Source organism: Aedes albopictus, chromosome 3, assembly GCF_035046485.1.
Source record: "Aedes albopictus strain Foshan chromosome 3, AalbF5, whole genome shotgun sequence".
Classification (NCBI taxonomy): domain Eukaryota; kingdom Metazoa; phylum Arthropoda; class Insecta; order Diptera; family Culicidae; genus Aedes; species Aedes albopictus.
Window position 1 is genome coordinate 348,807,114 of NC_085138.1, and position 12,430 is coordinate 348,819,543.

Below are 12,430 nucleotides of genomic sequence, written 5' to 3' on the forward strand. Positions count from 1 at the left end.
TACGTAAAATGCCAACTGCTTAATTGTTCCCATCGCCGCTATTACCACTCGTGAATGAGTGGATTCGTCTGATTTTATAACATCCTTTTGGCGGGCATTCTACTACAAATCTAACCGAGAACCAAACAGGAAACACCGAGACGACGGGACTGGGAAATTTGTGTGTCAGTCATTGCTTGGTACTGACTACTAGATTGAAAATCTTATGACAGCGTTTCTCAAACTATGGGTCGCGACCCACTGATGGGTCGCGGACTGATTTTTAGTGGGTCACGAAGATTTGTAATAAATATCTACCTTAACTTTCTTAGTTTGTGTCAGAGAAACTAACAAAAACTCTTAGTTTTCCCATTAATTTTCCCAAACGTCTGTATTATGAGTTATAGTCCGAAGCATACAGAACAGTGTAGCTATTCTTCATTCTAGAATCGATTCTAGAACGATGAAATTTATTATCAGGATGTTTAGGACTCCAGTAAACTTAAGAACTTCTTCAAATTGTCTGTTCTGAAAAATGAGTTTAAGTTGGATTAGTGCTTGAATCGAGATATCAAAAATCAAGCAGAAAATTACTGAATTTCGATAACAAACCATCGAACGGTTATGCCCACCGAAGCATATGTATATTTTTAAGAACTTCGGTAAAGCTTAACTTTGAATAAAATATTACTGAATTTAAACTTTTTTTTCCAAAATCAGAACCTAAGTGACTCCTATGGAATAAGTAAAATAAATGTGTATGAAGGATTAAAACTGAAGATTTAAATGTTTAGAAGGACTTATCTGATTATCCAGCAGTACTATAATTCTTAAAATTCTCACCATAAATATGGCGTCGCATTAACTGCCCAATCTGATCAATGTACTCAAAAGTTATACACGAGAAAACACGATAAAAACACGTGATTTTAAGTGACAACGCATTGTGTCTGCATTTGAAATAAAATTCAAAGACGTTTAGGAAATTTAATGTTTTCTTGATTCCTAAAATGTGTAACAAAATTCTTAAAATTCTGTGGAGTTCCGTATATTACATGAACCCGGAATGGTTCAACTTTTATGAGAAACGTACTAACTTATCTCAATTTCTTAGGACACAAGGTTTACGGAAGCAAATTTAGTTGGCATTTTAACCTTATTTTGACTATTTTCAGATAACGAAAACAACACTGTAAATTAAAAAAAGCTTGGAATGTCTTGAACGCTTTCGGCACAAAAACAACGAAAGCGATACAATTAGTTTTAAAAACTGTCCCAACCCAATTTTGTCTTTTTCTTGTGGAAAATCTTACTGGTGAGTCGCCAAATTCTACTAAAATCCAAAGTGGGTCGCAAGCTAGAAAAGTTTGAGAGCCCCTGTCTTATGATGATAAGCAGGGTCGGATGGCTTTGGGACAGAAGGTCGAAGGACAAATGGTCGAATGGATAGAAGGTCGAATGGACAAAAGGTCGAATGGACAAAGGGTGGAATGGACAAAAGGTCGAATGGACAAAAGGTCGAATGGACAAAAGGTCGAATGGGACAAAGGGACGAGTTAAAAATTTTAGTAGGCCAATTTATCAGCTGGTATGTCTCGCTTATAAGACAACAATGTTTGAGAAGTTTTTGTTGCCGCTAATTGAGCGAAACATTGTAGTGCTGTTATAGAAATCATATGCATTTCGGCCACTAACATTTCTATAGCAAATTTTTCCTTGTTTATAGGCTGTTCTTTCAGGTTGTGTTAATGTAGTATTTATTTAATGGCAATTTAGTTTAATTTTTTGTTCAGGAATTTTTCCTTCTTGAATTGATAGGCTGTTCTTTCATCTTTTGTTATTCAAAAAATTATTGACTCCTTAGGGGCTTATTTTTCAATCAGAGCTTCTTCTTTTCAATAGCTTTCTTTCTAACTGTACTGCAGAAATATTCATTGACTACTTGTGCTTAGTGATCATTCCCTCTTGGATTGATAGGTAGATCCCAAGGTAGATCCTAATAAAATGTACTGTATAAGTCTAGGTAAAAGTAAACAATTTCATTTTGTTTGTTCGTCCAGGCGTTACGCCAAAAATTGATAATTTTCGATCACCCTCCCTCTATCCTATACTAAATATATTGCTTGTTACACTTTTGCAAACCCTCCTTCCCCCATAATAGTGACGTACTTCATGGATCACCCCTCTAATACCCAGAGATTTGTCCATTTCTAATTTATAGACTGTTTGGCTTTATTTAATCGCTGTAATGATTGGAGTTTCAAGTGACAATATTCCGATCTATAATTTATCCTTCTTCAACCCATAGGCTGTTCTTTCAAAAAATATTTTTTCAATGTTTAACCTTGATGAATGGGCATCTATTTCGAATTGCAATGCGGTAATAAATTGCTGCATATAAGCTATTGAATGTTTTAGTGGACACTTTCCTATCTTTCAGTATTGATTGTTTTGAAGTTGTTGAATAATTTTGGTATCACTGGTTCTATTTTTTAAAACGACGGTTTTTCTGTCGAATTCTTATCACTTTTTCATGTCTTCCAATTTGTCTTTAGTCTAATTAACCTTTTTGCCCTTTTCGACCTTTTGTCCATTCGACCTTTTGTCCATTCGACATTTTGTTCCATTCGATCTTTGGTCCCATTCGACCTGTTGAAAACAATCGCGGTGGGCACTGATCTTTCAGCAGGACAAATAACAACACTCGACTTGGTCAGTTGTCACATGCTACAAAGCTGCAATAGTTTATTGTTCTATTATAAAATACAACATAATACAATATAAAAATACTCACAACTTCAGTGATTTTCACATCGAAACAGAAAGTTGGTTTCGATGCGCCCGTGCTATCACTTGTTTTCATTTTGTTTTGGTTATTGATAACACGGGAGCTTGATAGGTCTCAGACTGTCTGAGTCAGACAAACACACATTTACTTTAATCCGACAAATGTACAGGGGTTCGCAAGACGATTCTCGCGTAACACGACCTTTTGTCCCATTCGACCTTTTGTCCATTCGACCTTTTGCCCTTCGACCTTTTGTCCTTCGACCTTATGTCTTTCGACCTTTTGTCATAGATTCAAAAGAAATTTATCTAAATAAAAAATGCATTGGATCTCTGATTTAGTGGAAATTCATAACAAAGTACATAGAGAAACTGCAAAATAGAATTTAAAGCTGACAATTTTGGAAAAGTTTCTATTAAAATTTGTAGCACAATCGGTGATGTCGTTTTTGAGAAATACAAAGAGAATCCCTGCTGTGATCTCTGGAGAAGTTGCTGGTCGATCATCATAACGAATGAACACTTAACAAAACTCGTTCTAACGTGGCTGCGAGGGGAGATTTTGCCGACCTTACATAAGAATTTTAATGTACACATATCGCCTCCACTTTAACAACTTATACGATCACTGGTTGACTGGGTACTACCCAAGAGGAGGAGAAATATGTAAGTGTTGGCCACCCTACCCAGTGGGTAGGGTGGCCAACACTTACATATTTCTCCTCCTCTTATGGCGAGACTTTGTACCGTCTATACTGCCCACTTACATATTAAAAAACAAAAAGTTTGAAAAATGCCAATTCTGACCTCCTAAATCAGTTGTTTTGGATTCCTAGAAGCTACGTTCAAAATATGAGCGAAATCGATAAAGTATAAAGGGGCACTCAACGAGCTTGAAGTTTGCATGGAATGGTCATTTACGACAAGAGAAACACCCCTGGATGGTTCACCGGAAGATCCGGAATATCTGTGAAAGGGGTCAGTTCGTAAAAACTGTTGTAGTTTGCAGCCACATTATGGTGGGTACATAATTGATCAGATAGCCGTATTGGAAAATTCTTGAAAATTATCAGTAACTTTTTGTGCAATTCCAAAGCATTTAGCCGCATCGTGCTGATGAGCGCGGTTTCGATTCCCGCCACAGCGGCAGGAAAAGTTTTCAGCCACTGGGCGTTGCATGATGTCCATTGTCTAGTGTCGTGCTTCCTTCAAAAACGATGTAACTTACCGGATAAAAATTTAACTAGGGTGACATTGAGTATTATCGGCAGGTTTGTTCTCTTCGTCATGGGGGGTTTTTGTAGACCAAATTGCCTGAAACTTGGCCATATCATTCAGCATATTTGGGAAGGATTTGAGGCAAACTCTGAGTTCAATAGGGTTCATAAAACCCCTCAAGACGAAGAGAACAAAACGGCCGAGAATAGGTAATTTCCCCTAGCTCAAGTCTAAATATGAAAATAATAAAATTCAAAATACACACCAACGGTTATAACCAATCGCATAAGCGAAATATCTTATGCGTGATATTTGTTGTTTTTTTTAGTAAATTTATTCGTCATCACACAAGAAACAAACATTGCAAAGACACCATAATGTTAAGAAGTAAAATTTTTTGTATTGGTGCATTTTAATTGTCAAATTTCAACCTATCTGTAGTTTTTGTATATATAGTTATTACCAAACTATTTCAATAGTTTTTGAAAACTTAAATGTTTTGTAGTTCGTCACAGAAAAATAAAAATAATTAGTTGAGAAATAATTGAGATATGGTAATCTGAAGGATGCTGGGTCATTAGGCCGAAGGTCATTAGGCCGAAGGCCATTAGGCCGAAGGTCATTAGGCCGAATGGTCATTAGGCCGAATGGTCACTAGGCCGAATGGTCATTAGGCCGAATGATCATCAGGACGAATTGAAAATCAGCCGTTATGAGCCTGTAAAGAGATCTGTTGTTTTTACTTTTTCCAAAAATGTTTTGCCGAAAACTACTTTAACAATGAAACTAGAAAGAATAGCCTATGTTTTAAAGAAGGAAAAATTTATGAATTGAATATCAGCAGTTTCTGCGCCAAAAACTATTTTAGCAATGATACTAGAAAGAACAGCCTATGTTTAAAAGAAGGAAAAATTCATGGGTAAAATATCAGTAGATTCAGCATCAATAAAGTATCTTCGTGCCTGTCACACGATATACACATGCAAAATGGTCATTTGCCGAGGAAGCTCTCAGTTAATAACTGTGGAAGTGTTCATAGAACACTAAGCTGAGAAGCAGGCTTTGTCTCAGTGGGGACGTAACGGCAAGAAGAAGACCCAATTTGGCCTGATGACCATTCGGCCTAATGACCATTCGGCCTAATGACCATTCGGCCTAATGACCATTCGGCCTAATGACCATTCGGCCTAATGACCATTCGGCCTAATGACCTTCGGCCTAATGACCTTCGGCCTAATGACCTTCGGCCGAATGGCCTGACACCAATCTGAAGTTGACTATGTAGTTTGTATGGGAAAACGGATTTTTTGCATTTTTATTGTCCAACTAGCTGTCCCGGCAAACTTTGTCTTGCCAAGATGCGATAGTTGACAACTGTTGAGGTCATTGCTGCACTGCATTCTAGATTGGTTTTATTTCGATCGTGTTGATTTTCTTCCTAGTTCATATAAAAAATCAATACCTTATCAATTTTCTTACTTTTTAGTTGATTTTCGTAACTTTTTCCACTTATAAACACAGCCACCATGAATACGAATCGAACCGTACAAGAGTCATGTTGATCGGTTCATCCGTTCGTTAGTATTGTTGCCTCAAAGGGAATTCAAACACATTTTTATATACATATAGATACTGTAGTTATAAGTGAAAATGCAGTCTACGTTATGTTCCCGAAATAAATAAATAAGTACAGGTACGAAATTGCTTAAGTTGGTTCAAACGTGTATTGGTGATTCTTTCGATCATTTAGTTTAGTCGTATGATCAATTAAAAGAAACATTAGAGAACTTCAACGTTTCTTTAACTAGGCAATATTATATTTTAACCGATTCATAACTAGTTTGATTTTACCAGTCAGTTTGCAAAATCATCTAGTCTCGTTGATTCAATATTCTTAAAAATAATTATTTCCTTATCATTTATTTTGGTCCTATGTTTAATCGCTCATCAAAATAAATTTTGAAAGTCCAATGGCTATCAAGGTTTAATTTCTCATGAAAATAAATTAAAACAATTGAACGATTCTCAATCGGGACAATAAAATATTTTTACCGGTTCAAAAGTGAACCAGTAAAATGAACCGGATCGGTGAAATGAACATTTCTATTGTACAATTCACCTCCCGCTCAAAAAAAATCTGTTATCTCCAGTAATTCCTTTTTGGGCGTTGGAGGGTTAAAAAATTGACGCCGCTAACTGACAGGACCACGAAATACATCTTAAGAGATATTTTGAAGATAGTTTTCCAAAGTAGGTGAAAACACGCACACACTTTCCTCATTTAAAAAGTAATTCAAGAACGTCTTGAGGCTGAGTAGCATATCATCATCAGCCTCGGCCAGTGGCGTAGCCAGAAATTTGCTCTGGGAGGGGTTTTCGATGTTCAATAATACCTTTTTGCCTTTCTCGTACACCAAAGTGTACTAAAAGGCTATATGTTCACTCAAAAAACGAATTTTCGATAGAAGGCTCGGAGGGTCAAGTCACATACACCAATCAACTCAGTTCGACGAATTGAGATGATGTCTGTATGTGTGTATGTGCGTATGTGTGTATGTGTGTATGTATGTCTGTGTACAAAAAGGTCACTCACTTTTAAGGCACTTCCCATTGACCGATTTTATGGATTTTAGCACGAATCGAACCGGAATTTTACCGCATTGTTTGCTATTGAAAATGGTTCGGATCGGTCAAGGCGTACCGGAGTTATGGCCATTTTAGTGATCCGGACCAGCACCGGAACTGGTCATATATAAAACTGAACCAAGCCCCATCATGCGACACATCAAGCTGCGCCGATTTTTGTAACCTTTAGCATAGTTGACGAATTTTGTGCGGAAATTAATACTGGAGACCAGAAAATCCCCAATATCGGCCCAATATTCAAGATGGCGACCAGAATATCCAAGATGGCTGTCTAAAATCCAAGATGGCGGTTGAAAATGTTGGTCCTAAAACCATGCAATATTGATATATTTAGTATGAGGAAGATGCGCGGTACTCAAAAATGGCCACCAGAATATCCAAGATGGCGGCCAAGTATCCAAGATGGCGGTTCCAAATTTAAGATGGCTGTTGTTTAATGGAGTTTTAGGCCCCAAACCATGCAATATGGGCATATTTGGTGTGGAGAAGATGTGCAATATTAGTATATTTGGTATGGAGAAGATGTCCGTGGTCCAAACATGGCGACCAGAATATCTAAGATGGCGGTCTAAAATCTAAGATGGCGGCTCAAAATTCAAGATGGCGGCGTGTAAAGGAGTTTTAGGCCCTAAACCATGCAATATGGATATATTTGGTATGGGGAAGAGTTCCGGAGTCCAAAAATAGCGGTCAGAATATCCAAGACGGCGGTTCAAAATCCAAGATGGCGGCTCCAAATTCAAGATGTCGGTTGTTTAATGGAGTTTATGACCCTAAAACCATGCAATATGGGTATATTTGGTGGGGGAAGGTGTCCGGAATTCAAAAATAGCGGTGTGGGGAGGATGTTTGGAGTCCAAAATGAAGACCAGAATGTCCAAGATGGCGGCTCCGATTCAAGATGACGGCTCCACATTCAAGATGGCGGCTATTTTATATAGTTTATGACCCTAAAATCATGCAATATGGGTATATTTGGTATGGGGAAGATGTCCGGAGTCCGAAAATGGCAGTCAGAATATCCAAGATGGCGGCTATTTAATGCAGATTTATGCCCTAAAAAATGCAATACGGATATATTTGGTATGGGGAAGATGTCCGGAGTCCAAAAATGGCAGTCAGAATATCCAAGATGGCGGTCTAAAATCCAAGATGGCGGCTCAAAATTCTAGATGATGGCATTTTATTGGAGTTTTACGCCCTAAAACCGTGCAATATGGGTATATTTGGTATGGGGAAGATGTCCGGTGTTCATAAATAGCGGTCAGAATATCCAAAATGGCAGTCTAAAATCCAAAATGGCGGCTCAACATTCAAGATGGCGGTTGTTTAATGGAGTTTAAGGCCCTAAACCCATGCAACATGGGTATATTTGGAATGGGGAAGATGTTCAGAGTCCAAACATGGCGACCAGAATATCTAAGATGGCAGTCAAAAATTCAAGATGGCGGCTATTTAATGTAGTTCTTGGCCCTAAAACAATGCAATGTGGGTATATTTGATATGAGGAAGATGTTGGGAGTCCAACAGTGGCGACCAAAATATCCAAGATGGCGGTTCAAAATTCAAGATGGCGGTTGTTCAATGGAGTTTAAGGCCCTAAAACCATGAAATATGGGTAGGGTATATTGGTATGGGGAAGATATCCGGAGTCCAAAACTGACGACCAAAATATTCAAGATGGCGGTCTTAAATCCAAAATGGCTCCAAATTGAGGATTACGGCTATTTCATGTAGTTTTCAGCTCCAAAACCATGCAATATGGGTATATTTGATATGAGGAGGATGTCTGGACCCCGAAAATTACGACCAGTATATCCAAGATGGCAGCTCAAAATTCAAGATGACGGCTGTTCAATGGTGTTTTAGGCCCTAAAACCATGCAATATGGATATATTTGGTATGGGGAAGATGTCCGGAGTCCAAAAATGGCGACCGGAATATCCAAGATGGTGGTCCAAAATCCAAGATTTCGGCTCAAAATTCAAGATAGCGGCTTTTTCTTAAGATTTTGAGACTCAAACATCAAAAGCCATATAGGTAAACGATATGATTTCTGGTGCCATAAAATGGATTTTTGTTAAACATATGAAAGTGCTATACAGTGCAACACCCGTTTTTGGCAACATTTTTTTTTATCGATTCTGGCAACACAAATTTTTGACAATTTTTTTTATCGCAAAATTATCTTAAATACATGTTTTTAGCTTTACCTCTATTAAAAAAATATAAATTCATTAAGTTTTCAAAAACGACAATTTTAAAAATCATGACGTAATTTATTAACGTCACCTAAGGGGAGCGTTTTGTGACTTGTGAATAGTCCATATTGATAATATAAGTCAAAATAACGCATAAAAGTTGTAAAATCACATTTTTTGACCGATTTTGGCAACACCCCATTTTGGCAACGTAAAATTTACCTCGTGTTGCCAAAATCGGTAAGAAACTGTATTCATCAACGTGTCACTTGATTTTTGTTGAAATGGGTTTTCGAAGGCACGAGAAAGGCGCCAGCACCGCTAGGTGGATTATCTAGGGTTTTTTATTTGACACTCACATCTCGTAAATATATACCATGAATTTGAGCCGTAGGTTAAAAATAGCGGCGCAGCCGAAAAAAAATTTCATCATACAACGTTTTATACTGGAAATTTGTTCCAGAAATTTTGGCTCTGGGGGGGTTTTAACCCTAAAACCCCCTCCGTTGCTACGCCAGTGGCCTCGGCAGCCATGTTGACTGTATCCAGCATTTTACGAGCGCTAATGGCCGCCAGAATTTTGTTCACTTTCTCTTCGAAATAAAAATCATAACTACTTTCTTTTCCCTGAATTAAGAGGCATACCATCCAGAGACACACTCAAAATCAAAAACTATTTGCTAAATTTGTTTATTTCATATGTCATACTTCAATAGAGAATATTAATGTTAATAATTTTAAGCTGGAATTGTATTTTTTTACAAACTTGTACTTTAATAAACCTAAAACTAGTTAAAAAAAAAGTAGAGAGCAGCCGTTTTGACGTTTGGCTTGTGTCGTCTGACAGCTGGTCGATAAGATTGATTTTTAATCTTATCGATCAGCTGTCAAACGACACAAGCAAAACGTCAAATCGACTGATCCCTACCAGAAAGTGAGCCACATTGTGGCGGCCATTAGCGCTCGTGAAATGCTGAATTGCTGGCAATATAAAATGTTCGTGTGGAAATGTATCATCTTATAGGCTCACTTATGGTAAGTGTCATGATACTTTTTCAAATGTGTAATTGTGAAGTAATAAAACTGCAAAATCGCGAGGCAAACAGTCACTGAAAAGGAAAAAGTTGATATGATCCATAAGAAAGTTAATTGATGCACCATGTCAACTTAAATTCGTATGATTTTTCGAAAAATGAAACATCTTTTTATTGTGCCACGTTCAACCTTCCGTCAGTCGCGCGGTTGGCCTGGCGGGGGTTGCCATGCTAATGCTGAGTACAAAAATACGAGATTTTTTCAATGTGTTGCACAAAATACAACAGCACGATCGCTCGAGGGTTATGCATAAAGGATCATGAATATTAATTTAAACCAGGGGTTCCCAACCTTTTTGAGGTGGCGACCCCCTTTAAGAATTCTCAAAACATCTGCGACTCAATGAAAATTTTTAGAAAAAAATATGAAAAAATGAACGAATCCGAGTTTTTTGGGTTCACTGGCGTAGCCAAAAATTTACGGTGGGAGGGATTTTCGACGATCACTGATACCACAGATAACAGACGTTTATGCTTATATTGGCAATGTGTGTAAAAATGCTCAACAGCCATTTTGTATGTAACGAGCAGCTGAAACTGATGTGGCAATCATTTAGAGATGGCGCAGTGATCGATAGTCAGTGATCGCTTTCAAGATTGCATGCACTACGCAATTTTACATTCAAGATTGTATTCGATCTTGAATGAAACTGGAACTTTGAACTATTCTTGCATTCAAGTTAGATGTAATGCCGCAATCAGTTGAGTAGATGGCGGTAGTGAGCCAACGTATATCGTTTTGAACATTTACACAGGATTCTGCGAAAAATTTGTACTAGCTTTAACATCTGTTATCTGTGCTGATACGTTTTTTATTATTCGACAGTCACATTTCGTAAATAATGATGTTATGTACATTCAATTTGAGTCGTAGCTGAAAAATAGCGGCGCAGTCGAAATTTTTCTCCTTCTGAAGGTGTTTGATACTGAAAATTTGTGCCTCAAATTATGGCGTTTAAGGGTAGCGGTAATCAAAATTTAAAATTTGTATAATTGGCACAGAATAGTATGAAAGTTCAACATTTTTTTTGGTAACATCGCGGCCCCCCTGCACTGGCTGCGGACCACCGGTTGGGAACCCGTGATTTAAACCAAGAAAATGGCCCCGCAACTCCCCTGTGGCGGGCAGCAGTGTTTATTATGTTTCCAGTTAAAAACCGAATTAGCGACATTTTTTCTTTGACTTCCGCTGCTTTTGCCTTGCGTTAAACACAATGTCGGAAGTGGGGCGCTGTATAGCGCACCAGGTGTACAATACTGCGCCCCACTTCCGACATTGTGTTTAACGCAAGGCAAAAGCAGCGGAAGTCAAAGAAAAAATGTCGCTAATTCGGTTTTGAACTGGAAACATAATACCTCGAAAAAGCGCATGCGCGCCTCCCTCACTGCGCTGACAGCTTCTCAGGTTGCATAACGCATCTCCCAAAAAAAAAAACACAACAAGCAGAGACGACGACGTCGAAAACGCAACGACGCGTGCGGTATCACCGGCTTTCGCCCGACCATCTAACCATATATTATCTAACATCCGCCGTAATACCGGCTCGTGGATTTTATGGACAGTTCTATTTTCGGAAGAAGATGAATTTTCCACCAGAGAGATTCAAAAACTCGTCGCAAGTAGCCCGCGCACAGGAAAAACATTCATCATTCATTCATGCAATGGGTATCGATTGGAGGTGGAACCGAATCATCATCATTGATTGGATGTGCAGGAAGCAATAAATTCTCAAATGTCACTTTCAATGTGTCACTTTCGTCGTGTGTTTGCTTTCATTTCGATTGGTGTTTGTAATCGCCTGCCAATTGCAGCACCGGACAGTAAATTATTCTCGCTTTCACCGTTTAATACTTTCTTCATCGTGGTTGCTGCTCTTCACTACATTTGATCGTCCAAAGAATTTGTATGCAAAGTAAATTTCATTCAGTTTTGAAAGAACTGTGATTCTTGAACAAAACTCCTTTTTTCATCACCCCCTATCACTGATCGTAACTATCGACTCGATCCTTCATAGACGAAAACTGATCAATAAACGCAGACCGCTTGAGTGCGAATGAATAATCATGCGTACGCAGTTGATACGCATGCATTGCACCAACGCAAATCCAGCAGACTCACATACCTTTCTCGCACCACTCACGAAACGCGTCGAAATGGATCGAACTTACGCACGTACGCGATCCTCACTGCGGGAGGAAAATTTTGGCACTAGAGAGCTGCTAGATCGAGAACTTCACCAAGACCGGCGGCTATGGTTGTGAAAATGATGACGATGATGATGATGACGGTGATGCAAGTCTGACCGACGCGACGGAGGAGATGAAAATTTCGTTTGCAGCTGGTTCATAATAACTACAAAGCTGAGGAAGGTAGCGAGGACAGGAAGGTCGGAAAATGGACATCGTTTTTGCCTTTCTCGTACACCAAGGTGTACCGAAAGGCTATATGTTCACTCCAAAAATGAAAACTTGATAGAACCCCCGGAGGACCAAGTCTTATATACC

At 38.5% G+C, this 12,430-nt stretch overlaps 1 protein-coding gene across 2 annotated transcripts in view; it reads right to left on the reverse strand.

The window, feature by feature from the left end:
* The window catches only part of LOC109432643 (D-beta-hydroxybutyrate dehydrogenase, mitochondrial), a 573,848-nt gene extending 561,680 nt beyond the window's left edge, over nt 1-12,168 (reverse strand). The window contains exon 1 of one of the 2 annotated variants that reach the window (XM_062855210.1): nt 12,060-12,168. The gene's annotated coding sequence lies outside the window, so the exon portion shown is untranslated. Of the gene's footprint in view, nt 1-12,048 lie in introns of both variants that reach the window. The other variant, XM_062855211.1, reaches the window with a different exon arrangement.
* Between the last annotated feature and the right edge of the window lie 262 nt (nt 12,169-12,430).